Raw genomic sequence first — 12,935 nt, 5'->3', positions numbered from 1 at the left:
TTTACAAAACTGTTCAAGCTCTGCCAAGTTCCTTGGAGAGCGTTGATAGGACAGCAATCTTCAGGTCATGCCACAAATCTTCGATTGGATTTAGATCGGGGCTTTGACTGGGCGACTCAAGGACATTTACCTTTTTTTCCTTATCCACTCCAGTGTAGCTTTGGCTCTGTGCTTTGGGTTGTTGTCATGCTGAAGGTGAACTTACATCCAGCAGGTTTTCCTCAAGGACTTCTCTGTACTTTGCTCTATTCATTTTCCCTTCTATCCTGACAAGTGCCCCAGTCCCTGCCGATGAGAAACATCCCCATAACATGATGCTGCCATCACCATGCTTCACAGTAGGGATGGTGTTCTTTGGGTGATGCGCTGTGTTGGGTTTGTGCCTCACATAACGCTTTGCATTTAGGCCAAAAAGTTCCATTTTAATTTTAACAGACTACAAAACTTTTTGCTACATGGCTACAGAATCTCCTGAGCGTTTTTGTGCATACTTCAAACAGGATTCAAGATGGGCTTTCTTGAGTAATGGCTTACTTCCTTGCCACCCCACCATACAGGCCAGATTTGTGGAGTGCTTGGGATATTGTTTGCACATGCACACTTTGACCAGTCTTTGCCATAAAAGCCTTTAGCTCTTGCAAAGGTGCCATTGGCATCTTGGTAGCTTCTCTGATCAGTCTACTTCTTGCTCGGTCATCCAATTTGGAGGGACGGCCTGATCTAGGCAGGGTCTTGGTGGTGCCATAAACCTTTCATTTCTTAATAATCGTCTTGACCATGCTCCAAGGGATATTCAAGGCCTTTGATATTTTTTTATACCCATCCCCTGATCTGTGCCTTTCAACAATTTTGTTCCGGATTTCTTTTGAAAGCGCCTTGGTGCTCATGGTTGAGTCTTTGCTTTGAAATGCACTACCCAGCAGAGGGAACCTACAGGAACTGCTAAATTTATCTTGAAATCATGTGAATCACTACAATTTAACACAAGTGGACGCCACTTAACTTTGTGTGTGATTTTGAAATTCTATTCTAATTTAGGGTTTCTATTACAAGGGGGGTGGACACTTATCCAACCAAGCTATTTCAGTTTTTATTTTTAACTAATTTTCTACAAATTTCTAGAATATTTTTTTCACTTGGAATTTGTGGGGTAGGAGGTGAAGATAAATGTTTAATTGTTTAATATCTAATACCTGAACTGAGTCCAACACATACATGCTTACTAGAAACAGTATGAACATAAAAGGTGCCAGCACAGGATGGAATTATTGCTGCAGCCTCAAGCCTTATCAGTCTCCAAGAGTACAATTATGTCAGGATAGTGAACATTTTATATTGCTCCTATCTGGCCACCTAAAATCAAATACATGTTGTACTTTCCCGAGGATGTTTATAAAAGTTCTAATTAATGGGTTTCATTTCATGAATGTCTTTCACCTCCAGTGTTTATTGTAAACTTTTAATCCTAACATGGAAAATAGCTGTGCTTTTAATAATACAAAAAATGCAGTTCTCAGTTCTACTACCACCAGTTACTATATCAAGCACTGTTGAGGACCTGAAGAAATGTTATGTCTGGTACATGGTTGAACAAGTTATGTGCAAGTGGTGGCTGTGGGCGCTATGCACTTCGCTGATGCAGTTTGATTTTTAGCACAGAGCAAGTTAGGAAGCTATGAAAACAATACTAGTAATTACCAGTATGTTTTCAGACAATTTAAATCCTAAACACATTTACATGTTCATATATTTGTATAAAATCTTCAGTCCAAAAAATAATCACTGACTGAATTTCTTTCAGCCCAAAATCTTAATCAGCTTGATCTTGGCCTTATTCCAGTACATTAGAGAATGCAATGTGTTACCTGCTTCTACTGAATTTGTGCTGCGACATTTAATAGATTCAGACCATGTTATAGAGCCTCGACAATCTACATTTAAATGATACCCATGATTCCTGTTGGACTAACTTGGGGGTTTCCACCCACAAAAAGAATACAGTTCTAAATAGGGTCCGAGTTCTTTTTATAAATTCAAGATTTTTCAGTGTACTTTCCTAAGGAATTCTTGCTGATTAAATGTCGGCTGGTTTGATGTTAATCCAGGCCAAAAGGAAGTATACAGAGTCCAGTCCAGAGTGTAATTACAAGCACATTTTCTTAGTAATCAAATGCTTTAAACATACATAGCCCAGTTTCACAGTTCCATTCTTTAACACGTCAGGTACTTCTATTATTTATCCTTCTAGTTAACCAACGTTACTCCGGATATATCAATGTCACGTCTACACAGCCCTCTGCCCTTTTCACATCTGACGAATGCTGAACAGAATACAAACCAGTACATGCTGCTAAAGAACTGTCTACGTTAATAAAACGCTACAGTAATGATTTAGCCACAGTCCATTATGACCGGCTTAACCGTGTGTGGGAATTGTTTTTTTAAGTTTCTCTCTTTTTTTCCAGAATTTAAAGAAGTCCGGGTGTTAACACACATTGGGATATAACCCTTATACAAACCAGATGCAGCTTTACCCACAGATCAGATATGAGGAGAACTCATGCCTGCGATCTAGTGATCTTAAAAAAACAGCTTATTTGAATGGACTTACACTGGAAGATCAGGGGTGAAGTGAATTATTAAAACAGAATACACTGTCTTTAACAGAGTTAAACACTAAGAGGGTAAAAAAGTGCCATCCCATAACAGTCTAGTTATCACCTAAAACAAAAAAAAGTGTTTAAAATATTTAGGAACATTGGTTGTATAATAAAAAAAGATACATTTTGAATGTCATTTTTTTCTGCTTTAATAAATATTATATTTAAATGTGAAATATCCTGAGCCATTTGTTCCCTTGAAAAAAATACAGTCCAAACCTGTAACACCTCCAACAAGAGGTTATACATTTTACAATATATTGCAAACAACAGGAGTTACTGCATAAAGTCCTGCTATGACACTTCTAATAGCTGGTGCTGTCAGGAGAGTGACAGAAGTTTAGTTTTTTCCTGTTTTGATTTTTTAAATCTACTATATGCTTATGTTTCAAAAGACATTTCCTTTTTCTTTTTTCTTTGTTTTCTGAGACAGTTTTTGATCTTTTAAGATGATAATCGTGCCATTAATAGGCAATACTAATTTAACAAGCCTCATGCCTTGAGCACTGTGGTTGTTGTGGTAGAGTGAGTATGTAGGTGAACCTCCAAAATATGGTTTGGCCTAGGTCCCCAACACAGGGCTGGAGCAAACAATATGCCAATAACAGCATTTGCCATACTATGTATGGGGCCCCCACATCCTTTAATCCGGCCAAGACCAGGGGTTTCTCCCCACAAAAAGAATACAGGTTTAAATAGGACTGTCCCTTCCTGAGTACTTGTGCAAAACTACAGTTTCCCAGGGATTCTCATCTGATTGCTGGTTAAAACAAAATAAACTAGACCTGTGTTAGTGCAATGACTGACTGCAAAAAGACCTACAAAAAACTCTTAAAACGTGTGGCATAAGAAATGCACTTCATATTAATGTTAAAGAACAAGTTGCTTGCTCTTAGGTTCAGAAACTGCTCACAAGTAATTGTCTCTCCTAGATGTATTTACTGTGAGAGAACAGCCTTTATAGATTAGTGCAGCACTGTCTATGCCCATCAGTCTATTGCCAAAAACATGATCCAGAGAGGAAGATCACTGGATGGTGTTGACCCTTACTTATATAAAGACCATTTAGTTTATCAAGTATATGTTACATACACCTGTGACAGGCAACTTCTGATAGATGAAAAGCAGGAAAACACAGACAGTAAAAGAAGGAGGACGTTTGCGTCCCTGCTGAATAAACTGTTAAGGAATCTAAACCAATAGAAGGCTGTTTTCTCATGCACAGGATAACCAATGGAAAGTTGTTTTCTCATGCACAGGATAACTAATGGAAGGCCTGTTTTCTCGTGCACAGAAGGATGACCAATGGAAAGTTGTTTTCTCATGCACAGGATAACCAATGGAAGGCCTGTTTTCTTGTGCACAGAAGGATAACCATTGGAAGGCCTACTTTCTCGTGCACAGAAGGATGACCAATGGAAGGCCTGTTTTCTCATGCACAGGATAACCAATGGAAGGCCTGTTTTCTTGTGCACAGAAGGATAACCATTGGAAGGCCTACTTTCTCGTGCACAGAAGGATAGCCAATGGAAGGCCTGTTTTCTCATGCACGGGATAACCAATGGAAGGCCTGTTTTCTCGTGCACAGAAGGATAACCAATGGAAGGCCTACTTTCTCGTGCACAGAAGTATAACCAATGGAAGGCCTGTTTTCTCATGCACAGGATAACCAATGGAAGGCCTGTTTTCTCGTGCACAGAAGGATAACCAATGGAAGGCCTGTTTTCTTGTGCACAGAAGGATAGCCAATGGAAGGCATTTTTTGAGCAAGTGTCAAAGAATCATATTTTAGTATAAGACTGAAAAAATAGTTGTCAGGCACTGCAGCAAGAATTTTAATGTCAAGTAAAAAGACGTTCTCCAAATAATGTTGCAACGACTGAGACATAATTTCAGAACCAAATGTTCCCGGATCCGTTTAAACTTTCATCATTGGCCCAATTTGACCAAACACTTTTTGTAACAGCAGCTGGGACAAGAAGATTATTTGTTTTTTCTGTTGTTGTTATTTTTTTATGAACAGTGTTTGATGTTTCTTCCACACTATTTGGCATGTGAAAGGTTATTTATTTATTGTAAATTAATTTATTTAATTATTATTTATAGCAGACCCTGATATTGATTGTGGCAGGCTGGTGAGTGGATAGAGGCCCAGAGACATTCTGCAGTTCAAAAAAATACTAATTTTATTATAAATAACACAAAATAAAAGTGCACAAGGTCAAAATAAAGGGATTTAAACACAAAAAGAAAGACAAAAAGCAAATGTACAAAATAAAGGTTTCCAGGCTGGGTAATGCCTTCACTGGATTCACAAATCTCAAAAATACACACAAACCAAAAACTACCAACATGCTTCCTCAACTCCCTCCTCCCAAATGAGAAGCAGAGGCCTCCTTTTATGTCAGGTGGCTGGGCGCTGATTGATCATTAATTAACCTAATCAACTAATCAACCCCAGCCACCTGAACATAATAAACCCAGGCAGGTAGGGGAAATTAACCCCATCCCTGCCAATTTAAAAAGGGCAGAGCTTTGCTCTGCCACATTGATGTTATACAGATAATTGCTTTTTATATCAGATTGTTTGTAATATATGGAAATTATGTTAAAATTTAAAATTATCTATACAGTTTAATTCATATTTAACTTTACTATTGTATATAGCAGCGTTTCTCAAATTGGGGTCCCGACCCAAAAGGGAGTCGCATGGCTATTGTGTCGCGTGATCAGAAAATACTGTCCTAACCTTAAAATCCTAGCATTTCATTACAGCGCATATACACCTGTTAATCCATAACAGTAAAATATGTATTATGAAGCCAGCCCCCCCGCCGTGTTTTAGTGGTCAGCTAATTGACTTTTTTTGTTTTTGTTTTGTTTTGCTCGACCAGAGACATACCGTAAGCGCACAGCCCTTAACAGCATCAGCTCCCCCGGCCCGCCTCACACTGCAAGCAGTTTGAGTGACACGTTTTGAAACAATGTGTTTGGTGAGAAGGTGAGTGGAAGTGAACTGTCTGTATAACAATCATATTTCTTATAAAACTAATTTATTTTCTACAAACCCTGTCAGGAACTTACCATGTTTCTTTAAACCACAAATACCTTATAATATTTAAGCAGAAAAAGCTTTACAAAATAATAATGATAAAAAGAAAACGTATCTCGGTTAGTAGCTTTTTTTTTTGCACACTTTCTTACGCACGGTGACACGGAGTATAGTTACAAATACAATGTAGAAAAAGTTTGGCAAGCACAGTTGCCAAGTCCGCTTATAAGTTTGTTTTTGTTTTTTTGTTTTTTGTTTTTTTAACGTCGCTTTAATCTTTTGAGAGCAGGTTACGTGATTGACTGGTGTCGGTGTATCTATGCACGTCATTAGAATTTTAGAATCATCCTATCCCCACCAGTTCAACTAAGAAAAACTAGAACTACAAAAAAAAAAAAAAAAAAAAAAACTAAAACTGCTAAAAAATGTAAAAAATAGAACTTGTATAAACACCCCCACTCCCTCCCTCTGAAATGGGTTTGGCTTGTTCTGGGATTGTTTTTGTTTTTTTTTTCTTGTGAGACTTGGCAACACTGTTGGCAATAGCAGTCTATTATGCTTGTTTTTGGTTTGGTAGATTAAACACAATCATTTCTTTACTCGTTTTGCCAAACAAACATGTAAAAGTGTGGCTGTTTGGATCCACTGAGCTGGCAGATTATTTGCATTTTTGTTCGTTGAGTAAACATGTCCGAGATGAGTCGGTAAATCAAAACACTCTTCTGAAATTAGTGTTAATTTAGGTATGGGACTGAGAGTCTAGAACTGGCAATAGGGTTTGTGAAACGAGGAAGGTTTTTTTGTAATACCCTCTCCTGTGTCGAAGTACTGTAAATGGAAGTAGCTACTGTACAAAGTATACAATCTATATGTATGAAACCTTTTTATTTACCGCTAGTTTTATTCCAGTAAGTTAGCACATGGTGTCACGCATATAGATGCATTTGGGGTCCGTTCTGTTCTTGCTCACAATATATTACATTTGTAGTTTATTAAGAGAAAAGTAAGCCAGCCAGCTGGTGGAAGCTCTGCCGATGGACTGAGCATGACTGGATGAAAGAAATAAACAAAACAATTCATTAATTAAAAGTAGGGAGGAGAAAACAAACAACCAACAGTAAAGAGAAAGCTTGTAGAGATCGGGGGATCCCTGGGTAGACCCTGAATGTGTATAGGTGTTGGGAACACAGCCGTGCGGTTAGCGATGGTCGGGGTAACTCTGTCGAGTGCAGCACCTTTATTTTGAAATTTTGTTATTGTGTTTTATTTTCCCCTTTTCTTTTGCCTTTTGTCCTTTGTGATTTATTATTTCCAGAGCACCTGCGAGTGCACCTGCACTGGACTGTGTACCTGGACTGGTATAACCATGGTCTTGTTTACCGTTGTCGGTCCCCATCCACGGACAACCGCGTCATCTGCAGGCTCAAATAAATCAGTGCGCCTGAGCGCCGTTACAACTAAAAGTTCTGTTTCCTTGTCAGTGAACTGCCCACCACCCTTCCACAACCCCCCAAACAAAGTCCTGGCTACACCACTGCTCCAGTTTAAAACTAAAGCAATGAGGGGTTCAAGGCACTTAAGAATTTGTTAAGTTGCAGGAAGGTACGCAGTTGTGTGTGTGTGTGGTTTTTTCCACTTCATTTAAACTGTGTTTTGCTTCAGATTATGCCATTGCAGAGTTCTTATTTTTAATCAACACAGTTTTTTGTGTGACATTTTGTTATATGTGAAAACACATTAGAACCCCTGAACTGCCCTTCCATAATTAAATTGGACCCCCCTTGGTGCCCCCCGTGTGCTGTACGCTAGAATCGCCACTGTCTGAGATGTAGGTCCTATATTTTATTTTACACGCATAAATGTTTCCTTAGGCTGAGGGAGAGCAATCTTGTCTCCTATACTGTGCTTGCCACAAATACAAGTTTCTTAAAGCTGGTAGGGAGTAGAGCAGAGTATGATGTTGCCCGCGGTGCGTTACTTGTTCAGTGTTGTTGCCCATGGAGCCAGCAAAGGTTGGGGACCAGTGATGTACAGTAATTTCATATGATATTGCACTGCAGAGTGGGGTGGAGGGTCACCACAGTCTGAAACGTTTCCAAAGGGGGCCAAGGGGTTTGAGTACCCCTGATATATGGCAAAGTGTGCTGTTTGGGATGCAAGATGATTTTGACATACTCAACTCAACATATATACAGTTGTAGTCAAAAGTGTACATACCCTAATTGTAATTTATAATTTCTAGACATTTCTCAAAAACAAAGAAATTTAGCTAAAAAAAATTGTAGGAAAAGTTTTGCACAGGAACTTAGTTCCAGTATATGGTAAAATGGAATCCATAGCCTCCCAAAAGATACTGGATCACCTGAAACCCTCCTCTACTAAACCTGGTTTAAAGCACAACTGGACATTCCAGCATGACGATGATCCAAAGCACACATCAAAATCTACTTCAGAATGGTTAAAGAAGAATAAAATCAGGGTTCTGGAATGGCCTAGTCAAAGTGCCAATCTAAATCAGATTGATCATTTTTGGTATGAGTTGAAGAAGGCTGTGCACAAGAGAAATATTCAGAATTTGAATGAATAGAAACAATTTTGCGTTGAAGAATGGTCAAAAATAACTAACGAATCATTCCAAAAGCTCATTGACAAATATCCTAATTGTTTAACAGAGGTTATTATTGCTAAATTGCCTGAACTCGATATTAATTTAATTTTCCTTGTCAGGGTATGAATACTTTTGAATTAGCATTTTTGGAGTTTTGCAAAAAAATTGCTGAAATAAATCATTGTAGACAGCTGTTGCTTGTAACTTTTTTTTTTCTTCATCCACAAAAGCAGAACTTTTGCTACTAAAGATTTTTCCTATAATTATTTGTTTTCGAGAAATTACTAGAAATTTCCATCGGGGTATGTAAACTTTTGACTCTGTGTGTGTGTGTGTGTGTGTATTGCCGTGAAAAAGTATTTGCCCCCTATCTGTCAGATCTTTGACCAAAATCTAATATTAGATAAAAGGCATCCTGAGTGAACAAATAACACAACATTTTGATACTTATTTCATTTATTTATTAAAGAAAGTTGCAACACCCAATGCCCCCGTGTGAAAAAGAAATCGCTCTGTTAGACTCAATAACTGGTTATGCCACCTTTAGCAGCAATAATTGCAACTAAACACTTCCTGTAGTTATTGATCAGTCTTTCACAGCACCATGGAGGAATTTTGGCCCACTCTTTCATGCAGAACTGCTTCAACTCAGTGACATTTGTGGGTTTTCGATCATAAACTATTCGTTTCAGGTCCTGCCACAACATCTCAATAGGGTTTAGGTCTGGACTAGGCCATTCCAAAACTTTAAATTTCTTGTTCTTCAACCATTCTGATGTAGACTTGCTTGTGTGTTTCGGATCATTGTCTTGCTGCATGACCCAGCTGCACTTCAGCTTCAGCTCATGGACGGATGGCCTGACATTCTTCTGTAGAATTCTGTGATACAGAGCAGAATTCATGGTTCCTTCAATGATGCCAAGTCTTTCAGGTCCTGATGCAGCAAAGCATCTCCAAATCATAACACTACCACCACCATGCTTGACCGTATGAGGTTCTTACTGTGGAATGCAGTGTTTGGTTTTTGTCAGACATAACGGGGCCCGTGTTGGCCAAAAAGTTTGACTTTTGACTCATCTGGTCATAGAACATTGTTCCAGAACTCTTGAGGATCATCCATGTGCTTTTTGGCAAACTTGAGACGAGCATGCATGTTCTTAGTGAGCAATGGTTTCTGCCTTTATACTCTGCCACGAATCCCATTTTTGCCCAGTGTGCTTCTGATGGTGGAGTCATGAACACTGACCTTAGCTAAGGCAAGGCTGCAGATCCCTGGATGTTGTTCTAGGGTTCTTTGTGACTTCCTGGACGATTTTACACCTTGCTCTTGGAGAGATTTTGGCCGGATGGCCACTCCTGGGAAGATTCACTACAGTCCCAAACTTTCTCCATTTGGACAGTATGGCTCTGACTGTGGTTTGGTGGAGACCCAGAGCCTTAGAAATGGCATTGTAACCCTTTCCAGACTGATAGGTCTTCAGGAATTTTTTTCGTGGCATGATGTGCCTCTAGAACCTGTGTGCTGACAACTTCACTCTGATGGTAAGGACAAAGTTAGTCAGATTTATATTGGACAGGGCTGGCCCAAATCAGGCCTGATTATTAACCAAAGTATTCAAACAGCTGACCCTAATTATCCCTTTAATTGGGTTGAGTTAACTTTTTCACACCTGAAGATTGCATGTTTGATTACCTTGCACAGCAAACAAATGAAAGAAGCACCAAACTTTGGTGTCATTTTTTCTCTCAGACTCCCTCTGTATATTACTACAACCCACAAAAAGATCTGACCAAATTCAGTGTGAAAAAAATGTGCAAAAATGCAGAAAATCAGACAGGGGGCAAATACTTTTTCACGGCACTGTGTGTGTATGTGTGTGTGTGTATATACAGTGCCTTGCAAAAGTATTCAGACCCCTGACCAATTCTCTCATATTACTGAATTGCAAATGGTAAATTGAAATTTCGTTCTGTTCAGTATTTTTTTTTAAAAACTCAAAAGCAATTATTGTAAGGTGACATTGGTTTTATGTTGGGAAATATTTTAAAGAAAAATAAAAAACTGGAATATCTTGCTTGCATAAGTATTCAACTCCCACACATTAATATTTGGTAGAGCCACCTTTCGCTGCAATAACAGCTTTAAGTCTTTTGGGGTAAGTATGTACCAGCTTTGCATGCAGATCAGAGTGATTTTGGCCCATTCTTCTTGGTAGATTTGCTCCAGTTTGGTCAGGTTGGTCAGATGATGCTTGTGGACCGCAATTTTCAAAGAGTGCCACAGATTCTCAATAGGATTGAGATCAGGACTTTGACTGGGCCACTGTAGGACATTCACCTTTTTATTCTTGAGCCACTCCAATGTTGCTTTGGCCTTGTGCTTGGGATCATTGTCTTGCTGAAAGGTGAATTTCCTCCCAAGCTTCAGTTTTTTAGTGGACTGAAGCAGACTCTCTTGCAGTATTTTCCTGTATTTTGCTCCATCTATTCTTCCTTCAATTGTAAAACCATTTCTAAGGATTTTGGGGCTCCACCAATTTACTGTCAAACAGATGGTCTACAAATGGAGAAAGTTCAAGACCACAGTCACCCAGGAGCGGTCATCCTACCAAAATCTCTCCAAGAACAAATCGGAAAATCATCAAGGAAGTCAAAGAACACCAGAGTAACATCCATGGATCTGCAGGCCACGCTCGTCTTGGCTAAAGTGAGTGTTCATGACTCAACTATCAGAAAAAGACTGAACAAGAATTGTGTTAATGGAACGATAGCCAGGAGGAAACCACTGCTCTCTAAAAAGAATATTGCTGCCCGTCTGAAGTTTGCCAAAGAGCGCATAGATGATCCACAAGACACCTGGAACAATATTAGAAGGTGAGGCATCTCTGGACAGACAAGTCAAAGGTAGAACTTTTTGGCCTCAATGAGAAACGTTATGTTTGGCGAAAACCAAGCACTACGTTAGAGCAGAAGAACCTCATCCAAACCATCAAGCATGGTGGTGGGAGTGTGATGGTTTGGGGCTGATTTGCTGCCTCGGGACCTGGATAGCTTGCCGTCATTGACAACAACCATGAATTCTGCATTGTATAAGAAGATTCTAGAGGAGAATGTCAGGTCACCCGTCCGTGAGCTGAAGCTGAACCGAAAGTGGGTCATGCAGCAATGATCTTAAACATACAAGCAGATCTACTAAAGAATGGCTGCAGAAGAAGAAATTCTGCATTTTAGAATGGCTTAGTCAAAGTCTGTACCTAAACCCCATTATTGTAACATAATGCCCAGTCCCTGCTGATGAGAAGCATCCCCACAGCATGATGCTGCCACCACCATACTTCACTGTAGGGATGGTGTGTCTTGAGGCATGGGCAGTGTTAGGTTTGCGCCACACATAGCGCTTTGAGTTTTGGCCAAAAAGCTCTATCTTGGTCTCATCTGACCACAAAACCTTTTCCCACATCGCAGCTGGGTCACTCTCATGCTTTCTGACAAACTCCAGATGTGCTTTCAGATGGTACTTTTTGAGTAACAGCTTCTTTCTTGCCACCCTCCCATACAGGCCAGTGTTATGCAGAGCTCTTGATATGGCTGGCTGGTGCACCATTACTCCACTCCCAGCCATTGAACTCTGTAGCTTCTTCAAAGTGATTGTTGGCTTCTCTCACAAGTCTCCTTCTTATTTGAGCGCTGAGTTTTGAGGGACGGCCTTTTCTTGGCAGTGCCTGGGTGGTGTGATTCAGCTTCCACTTCCTGATTAATGATCCAACTGTGCTTACTGGGATATCCAAACACTTGGGTATTATTTTGTACCTTTTCCCTAATCTATGTATTTGTATTACTTTATCTCTAACTTCTGTAGAATGCTGTTTGGTCTTCATTTTCCTTCAGATTCACAGCTTTACCAATAATCCTTCAACAGTGGGGTTTTTATCCAGAAAATGTGACAGCAACTTTAATGGTTCGCAGGTGGAGGCCAATGGTAAGGTAATTGTGTCCTCGTTAGGGCAATTTCTTTCATCGGTGCAATCTGGGAGCTTCCACAGCACAGGGGTTGAATACTTATTCAAGCAAGATATAAGTTTTTTATTTTTCTTAAAAATATTTCCCAACATAAAACCAATGTCACCTTACAATAATTGATTCCGAGTTTCAGTGTTTAAAAATAAAATATCAAACAGAACAAAATTTCAATGCACCATTTGTAATTCAGTAATATGAGAGAATTGGTCAGGGGTCTGAATACTTTTGCAAGGCACTGTGTGTGTGTATGTGTGTGTGTGTGTGTATGTGTGTGTGTGTGTGTGTGTGTGTATATATATATATATATATATATATATATATATATATATATATATATATATATATATATATATATATAGTAACTGTTACTGGTACTTACTGATTCATGCAAACTAACTAAGAATAAGAATAATAATATTACAATAAAAACTCAGTGTAATAGATTACATTAATTATTATATGTAATATTCGATTCCATGACCTGGAATTGATTCTGGTGCTGGAGTCGACTCTATGATGCCAAAAATAGAATCAAATCCCATACTTGAAAGAAACGGAATCAGGAATGGATCCCCATCCCTGAAAGAGAAGCTGA

The sequence above is a fragment of the Polyodon spathula genome, chromosome 1 (assembly GCF_017654505.1).
Source record: "Polyodon spathula isolate WHYD16114869_AA chromosome 1, ASM1765450v1, whole genome shotgun sequence".
In the NCBI taxonomy this organism is placed as follows: Eukaryota; Metazoa; Chordata; class Actinopteri; order Acipenseriformes; family Polyodontidae; genus Polyodon; species Polyodon spathula.
Note: the sequence above shows the minus strand (reverse complement) of the source record.